This window comes from Bidens hawaiensis, unplaced genomic scaffold (assembly GCF_021521415.1).
Source record: "Bidens hawaiensis isolate Kalapana, Puna unplaced genomic scaffold, B.hawaiensis_p1.1 tig00002181_1, whole genome shotgun sequence".
NCBI lineage: Eukaryota > Viridiplantae > Streptophyta > Magnoliopsida > Asterales > Asteraceae > Bidens > Bidens hawaiensis.
The window spans coordinates 1,476,181-1,483,467 of record NW_027491116.1 but is presented as its reverse complement, the minus strand read 5'-3'; the positions used below and the strand labels follow the sequence as shown (position 1 = coordinate 1,483,467).

Here is a 7,287-nt window from a genome sequence, read left to right as displayed (position 1 = left end):
TTGTTCAAAAGTTCGGATTCAAGGACTCATCTGCATTTATGACACCAATCACTACACGACCGATTCTCGCTCCTGATCCATCGGGAAAGCCAATTGATCAGCACCTGTATGGGTCAATGATTGGCTCACTGATGTATCTCACTACAAGCAGACCAAACATCATGTTCCCTGTTTGTCAGTGTGCTAGATATCAGTCAGATCCAAGAAAATCTCACATGACCGTTGTCAAACGTATCTTCAGATACTTGAAGGAAAGACCTCGTTTGGGACTCTGGTATCCAAAAGAGTCTCCCTTGGAACTTCATGCATTTACTGACAGTGATTATGGGGGGATGCAACTTAGACCGAAAGTCAACATCAGGAGGATGCCAATTTCTGGGAGACAGGTTGATTTCATGGCAGTGCAAAAAGCAAGTCACTGTGTCCACCTCAACTGCGGAAGTTGAGTACATCGCTGCATCCAGTTGCTATTCTCAAGTCATTTGGATCCAGCATCAGCTGCTTGATTACGGTTTGAATTTCTATAATACCACTATCAAATGTGATAATGAGGCTGCCGTTGCAATTATTAAAAACCCGGTCCAACACTCAAAGACAAAACACATCGACATCCGAATACACTTTATTCGTGATTGTTTTGATCGTAAGCTTGTCAACATAAAAAGGGTCCATACTGATTTTAACTTTGCCGATCTCTTTACAAAAGCGTTTAGTCGTGCCCGATTTTTATTTCTCGTTGAATATTTGGGTATGATTTCTTTTGAGTAAATCTTTGTCTTTGTTTTAAAATTGTAAATATTCTTAAAATATGTCACAATTTTAGAGGGAAATGAGTTAACATTAATTCACCAAAAAGATTTTAAAATTACTTTAAGAAAAACAAAAACAAGTCATTTGACTTAACAAAAATATTTTATCTTTATATATAATATTAATTTCATCTTTACTCCTATTTCAAGAAAATCTAAAAGGATTATCCCGCTTATAGGGAGCTCCTGCTTAAAGGAAGTCGGATATTTAAAATTTTCAATTAAGAATTTGATCCGACCATATAGAAAATGATAGTACATTGGTATGTAAAGATCCTAGCACATGAAAAGAGTAGATCAAAAGTCTACAAAATCACTTACAGATGTGTAGATAGGCTTGACAAACAAGTAAGTGTCGGGTGATATAAACCTAAATATCATGTAGGTACCAGTGGCTATACGTTTATGAAGCGGTTGCATGATTCCGTTAAAATCATATCAATAAAGGTTCAGATGTAATTAAACATGTCACCCCAAGCCTCTTTTTACCTGATCACAGTTGGCTTATGAAATCAGTGTCAATTTTTAAATTTTATTGAGTCAAGAAAAAGCATCAAGAAAAGCAAGAAAAAGAAAAAGAAAAACAAAAGAGTCAGAAAAGAAAAAAGAAAATTCAAGAAAAAGAGTCAGTCTTAGGAATTTTAACTTTTGTTTTATTTCTTCATTTATTTTGATTTAAGCCTTTGACTTTCTACGTTTGTAGTTATACAAGATCTGATTTTTAAGGCCCTGAATCTTCTGCTTTGTTTTATTTTATTTCTTTTGTTCAAGCCTTGGACTTTCTCTGCGCGATAATATGGTATTATTCGACCTGATTGTTAAGGCCCTAAACTTCTGCTTTATTTTAATCTTTCTAGATCGAGTCAAGTGTACAAAAATAAAGTGTCAAGTATGTTATTAAGTGTACTGTGATCAAATAAGAAAGGTTTAAGTCAAGTTGAGGTGATATGTTAACACAAACTAGGCCCGAGATATGATGAAATTAGTAACATGTCTGATTAAGTGGGGACCACACAAGCATTGTGCCTAATTGTACTTCAAATGTATCACCTGGCATCAAAACATTTGTCAAGTTAAAGAAATGGAGATATCTACAGTCGGTGATGAAATTGTTACACAATAACATCAAATTGGAAACGCGATCTAGGGCTTTGCAAATCAATATGATTCCATGTGGCGATCGTTCTTAATAAAATTTATGTAAATTACTTCAAAATTAATTTTCTTTTTATCTTTCTTAAAAGTTATTTCTAACTTTATCTTTATTTTTGTTTTATTTCATTTTGATTTGTAAAATATTAACTAAATTACTATTTTGCTTTTAATTTTAATTTTATTTTTAATTTACTTTTATTTTATTTTATTTTATTTTTATTTTTATTATTTTTATTTTTATTTTTATTTTTATTTTAGTTAAAGTTTATGTTATTTTAATTTGTCAAAGAGATCATTTACACAAATGTTAACAGTCATGGACCGACAAAAAAAAATTAGAAAAACAAACAAGTGCTTGGATTCGGTGGGTAAATATTTTTTGGGTTTTAATGTGCAAATGTTTTTAAAGACCGAGGAATGAGAGCGTATTTTCGGTGAATACTCGTGATATTTTGACCCTATCTCGAGATAGGCTGACCCTATATATAAGGGCTAACCAAAATATCTTACACTATTCACTTTCACTTTACCAAAATTACTCTCACTTTCTCTCTATCTTTTTCTCTCCTAAACCCTAACTGTTCATCATCAATCCACTATCATCCAGCCTTATAATCACAGTTTGATCACAATATGGAACCCACACCTTCGATATATCATCATAATCACTTCATCTTCATCTTTGCTTTCTGGGTTTCTTCAGATCTAGGTGACGGTTCACATGAACCGTCGGCTAGATCTTGATGCTTGATCTCAAAATTGTTGAAATTATCATGTTGAGCATCTGCTATTAGGCTTTTAGATCAAGGTTATCATCTTTAGATCCTATTTTTAAGTTATGGTTTGTACAATTTGTAGATCTAGGGTTTCTCGAACTTATTGGGTCCGATTAACGGTGTAAATGAAAGGGTTACGGCTCCATACTCTCCAGAATTTCAATTCGGGTCTAGGCGACCACTTTGAAGGCAAAAGGATCAAAAAGGAGCTAAGTGGAAATTTTTCGCAAAGGGATTAAGTTCGCTTCGCATGGTTCATGCGAAGCGAATGGGAAATCTAATTCTCTTCGCACGACCATGCGATGAGACTTATATTTCTTATTCGCTTCGCACAACCATGCGATGCGAATTATATTTCTAGTTCGCTTCGCACCCCATGCGAAGCGAATAAATTCCCTGTTTCGCATTCGCATCGCATGCGAAGCAAATAAGGGTCCATGCGAATTTTTCATACTTAGCTAAATTTTCAGAAATTTGGAATAGTTGCTAATGGACTGTTTTGAACAATATGGTCTGTTTTGACTTTAAGACAAATATGGGCATATAAAACAATATATAATGGACTTACTAACTTATTAATAAACTAAAATTAACTTATTAACTTATTAAAACAAAACCATGTATAATCCACCAAGTATAAGTGTATTGTGTTCATACTTAAACCTTTGTATATAACCCATCTTGTGTTTGTTTAAGTCATAATTGATGATTCTCATGATCTTAATGTTTGATTTCAGTCGCATAACTTATTTTGTCCTCTCGAGGAGCCAAAAGACAGAAAAAAAAGAAGGTGTTTACATCCATGATCAAGGGGCTAAGGCAGTCACCCCTGGAGTATGCCATTTCTGCTAACCCTGCCATTTACTCAAAGTGGGTTACAGAATTCTGGGCAAATGCAACACCTATAGATGACTCTCTTTCAATCAACACCAAGGTGGCGGGAAAGGCGTTAAAGATTAAGGAGGGAGACATCAGGTGAGCATTGAAGATTAAGGATATGCCAGATTATCTGTTTGAAAAAGGAGATAGGGCCAAACTCAGTGGGTTTGTGACAGATATGGGATATGATACGGAATGGAAAAGCTTGGAGAAGAAGCATCTGCCACCATATTCCGTGTGGTGATTCACAGCCTGTCAGACTTATGTGGTGGATTTGATAGTATGCGAGCAGATTGGGTACGGATCATGTATGCACTAACATATCGGGAAAAGTTCAATTATTCCCGGATGTTATTCTTGTGTATGCTGGCGAATGCGACCACTGATGCAACATGGCTAATGTATCCACGTTTCGTTCAATTGTTGTTGGATGACATGATTCCCAAAGTACCCAGACCGCCACACAATGTAAGACCCCATTCCCGGGAGCCCAACTTTGGCGTTGGATTTACTCATAAACACAGTTCTAAAATCAGAGTTAATTAAAACTTTCGTGGAATACTTAAAACTTTAACCAATATATTACAAATCACAAAATCTTGTCTTAAACACAATATATAGTCTCAACATAACCACAAACATTACATGACTCTTTCTTCTTTCGATGCCTGTCTCTTCACGTATACCATGTGTCCCGCCTCAAGCAACCTGCCTCATCCTACTCACCTGCGTGCATACTAAAAGTCAGCTATGCTGAGTGAGTTCTAGTTTAACAAGTTACATGATTATTCTTACACGTTCTTTCATTTACGTACAATATTACTCGGCACTATTCTTATATTTTCTTACATACATACAACTATTCTTACATTTTCTTACACAACAAACGGCTATTCTTACATTCTTGCACATATATTATAAGGGTCTGCCACCCGAATTCTTGCACATATATTATAAGGGTCTGCCACCCGAATTCTTGCACCGATATCGTAGAGTCGGCCACTCTATTCTTGCCCAGGTATTATAAGGGCCTGCCACCCTAACTCTTACAATTCTTGCCCAGGTATTATAAGGGCCTGCCACCCTCACTCTTACATTGTACTCTTACTATTCTTGCCCACGTATTAAAAGGGCCTGCCACCCTGATTCTTACATTATACTTTTACTTGACTCTAACAATCACATTTAGTTATCAAACTAAACACATACAAATTCTTACCATATTCTTCATTCTTGCATTAGTTATTCACTTTCATCATATACAGTAGAAACTCGATAAATTAATACTCGATTATTTAATAAACTCTCTAAGATAATATTTTTTGCCGGTCCCGACTCGGGGATAGGGTGCTAAATTAATAATTCGCTAAAATTATAAGATAATACATTTTTGATAATTTCTTTAGACCCCATATAAAATATAAATTAATAATTCTTTATATATAGAATATTACATGAATGATTTATGAAGGTTTCTTGAAAAATGACTCAATTGTCTTTTGTTTTTTGTTGAAATCAATTTCCCCTTGAATTTCGTTTCTAATTTTCCTTAGCATGGTAAGAACTTCTGGTATTGTTTTCTCATAGCTCAACAAGAAATTGTTCAATGTGATTGCCGCTTTAATAACTTCGTTTCGCGAAGGGGGTTCCATTGTAGAACTTTCATCATCTTCTTCATCGATATCATCTTTATTAATTCCAATAACGCTTTCAATAATTTCTTCATCAGTCAACAACTGTGCAACTACATTTTCTTCTGGGTGAGTCAGAACATCTTCGACATCCATTGCATTGCGATAACCCAACTCTTTGATCAAATTATGGAGTTCTTGAGTGCTTTCACCACCTTCATTTGAGTTCTCAAAAGTCATGTTATCTGTTGAACGAAGTTTACAATGACGAAAGCAGTTCGCAATTGTATTTGCACAAACATCCATAGTCCATGCTGAAATTGCAAGATTCATTGCATCTAATACATTTATTTTTGCTGGATTTGGAACCCCTAATTCATAACCCTCCAAAAGACTTCTATAAAATCGACGACGATAATGCATCTTAAAAGCTCGTATGATCCCCGCGTCACAAGGTTGAATTTTTGAAGTTGTGTTTGGTGGCAAAAAAAATTAATTCAACATTTCGTAATCCTTCAATAATTTTTGGATGAGTAAGGCAATTATTCACAATCAAGAGAATTTTTCTTCCAACCATTTTTTTATCAAGTTGGCAAACATATTCTTCAAATAACACACCAGTCATCCAAGCTCGTTTGTTAGCACGGTACTCACAGTTCAGACTGTTCAAGTTTACATTCTTGAAGCACCTTGGTTTAGCATATTTCCCAATAATCCATAAAGGAAGTTTTTCCGAACCGTCCTCATTACAGCAAATAGCAACAGTTAGTCTTTCCTTGTCTTGTTTTTTCCCTTCAAGCTGCATTGTTGCAAGGGAATGATCCGGTTGAAGTCTAAAAAACAAACTTGTTTAATATCAAAACATGTAAATAATTACATCACTAAAGTACAAAATATAAAATAAAATAATAAAAAAACAAAACCTGTTTCATCCATATTAAAGATGTATTTCATTTCAAACTGATCAACTTTGTCTCTTATGGATTTTAATTTGTCCTCCATGCCCTCCATTTCAACAGATCCACTCTCTCTAAAACGCCAGAAATTTTTAATTCCATATCTTGCTTTGAACTTTCCAAGCCAACCAATAGAAAAAGTAAAGTCTGGAGTATCCACTGGACACATATCTTTCATGAACTTTTTCGCCTTCTCGATGATTAGTTCACCTGTCATATTCACATGTTCTTGATATTGAAGAATCCATTCATAGAGAGATTTTTCTTGGTCAGGAAATTTTTCCGGTTTGTGTCGCTTAATATCGCCTCTTTCGGGAGCAAGTGAGAGATACTCTAAAGACCGCTTAACTGTATTTGATATTGTCGCTTGACTCACCTGCAAACCATGGTTACTATTAACCCATTCTTGCAATTGCTTTTGAGTGAGACTTGGATTATCCTTGTTGTGCTTGCATAATGCTCTTCGAATCTCGTCTGTCATTGTTGTTTTTTTCACACCTTTAAGATGGGAAGCCATGTTGTGTGTATGATTTGTTTGTGTTAACCTATTTTGATCTTGTATTTATATAGAAAATATTTTTAATGTCCATAAAGTAATACATTGAACACAAGAAGCATAATAAGGTGGGAGATTGAAGGTTTCTTTCAAACTGGGTCGTTCATTTGATATACATGCATTGTATACAATAATTAAGTGGAAGCTTGAAAGGTGTTTGTAAACTAAATATTCTACTATAAATTAATAAAATATTAATTAATATATAAATTAATAATTATTAATTTATCGATTAATTAATAACTCTTTTAATTAATAAATTTTGGTGGTCCCAAGTGTATTATTTTATAGAGTTTCTACTGTATGTATATAATAGTATATATATACTTCTAGTCTTACAAGTATGCATACAGCCCCGAAAACATTTCAAAGAGGATTGGGGCTAGAACTCACGTGGGAACTGTTCCCTTTCTAGAGTAATCGCAACACTTCTCCTTAGTTGCCCACGTCTATCTGTATAATAATTTATAGTATCGATTCACTACTTCTAACCATACCAGTCGCATCGCATGGGATCAACCCATT

At 34.5% G+C, this 7,287-nt stretch overlaps 1 pseudogene; it reads right to left on the bottom strand.

The window, feature by feature from the left end:
- Window positions 1–5,082: 5,082 nt before the first annotated feature.
- Window positions 5,083–6,912, bottom strand: LOC143609420 (ARS-binding protein 1-like; annotated as a pseudogene).
- Between the last annotated feature and the right edge of the window lie 375 nt (window positions 6,913–7,287).